This window comes from Pyxicephalus adspersus, chromosome 3 (assembly GCF_032062135.1).
Source record: "Pyxicephalus adspersus chromosome 3, UCB_Pads_2.0, whole genome shotgun sequence".
Taxonomy (NCBI): domain Eukaryota; kingdom Metazoa; phylum Chordata; class Amphibia; order Anura; family Pyxicephalidae; genus Pyxicephalus; species Pyxicephalus adspersus.
The window spans coordinates 130,810,755-130,812,051 of NC_092860.1; positions in this window are offsets into that span (position 1 = coordinate 130,810,755).

Below are 1,297 nucleotides of genomic sequence, written 5' to 3' on the forward strand. Positions count from 1 at the left end.
AAAAACACCATAAAACACCAATACACATTGTATACTATTTTTTTAACTTCTACAGCTGCAGTCAATGTGAGTATTACACAGGGCTTTTTATTTAGATTACAGAATATCAGGAACAGGGGATAAGGTTGAACTGAGTTCTGCTTACCATGGAGATCACCATGGAATGGTTGGACAATATTAGCCATGTGTGTGGTTGCACCCTTCTCTCTCTATAGTTGTGCATGTTATATTTATATTTAATACCAGGCTTCAGTAAAATGCTCACCTTTATTTTCTAATCTTCATGGATCATAAAAGTCATGATATGAATTATTAATCCCTAGCATGGAGGGAAAACATCCTAAGGAAACAATATGGCAATGATTAAGATGGTCACACTGGTGCTTATGTAGTATAAAGCAGGCAGGTACATCTGTGCCATATAGCTGGCCCTCGCACTATACTTCAAATGCCGTCAAGGTTCATTAAAGTTGTATTTAATATTAAGAGAGACCCCAGTTGGTGGTAGAATAGACAAAGGCACAATAATCTGCTGTGTAATTGTGTTTTGCTTTTGTCGGAATGTGCACTTTAATATTTGTAGCTGCTGAGAACGGAACAGGGCAACCAGATGCATTGCATCTCCTGAGCCCGGTAGGTGGGGGGGAAAGAGATTATGTTGCAAACGTTAATGCTGGCATTGCAATTTAGCTCATACAAACTAAAAGTGCATGATTGAAAAGTCATTTGTAGTGTATAATCATCATATTTAGGACAGTTGGAGTCCAGAGACCTACATCCTCCTCCACACTGTACATCAGTGTGCTGTTGTACATCAGCATTTTTACCATTTTTCATTGCTAAAGGAATGATGAAGCTAATTGAAGATTAACTAAAAGATTAATTGCATGGCTGACTTTTTATGAGTAATGGTCACAGCACAACATAACTGTTTTAAAACAGATGGGGACTAAGTAATGATGGTTTTTATTATGGTATTACATCATGTTAAAAGTTCCATATTAAAGACTGTTAACTGTTCTCTTAAAGTGGACACATACTAAAAGATTATAAAAGCTGCCATTGCTGAACTCATTCTAAAGCAGTGGTCGCCAATCTTTTTTGGACCCATGGACCACTAAATTTCTCATTGGGTAATTTTCCAGGAGACCACAGCTTGGCGACCGTTTTTCTAAAGAGTCTGAATTGCATGAATGGTAATCTTTTGCTTTTAGCAGTTGCAGTCATCTATCAGTATAGATCCATTTTTTTGTAAAACAATTATATGGTCCATTTTACAATTTGAAACCAATCGGAT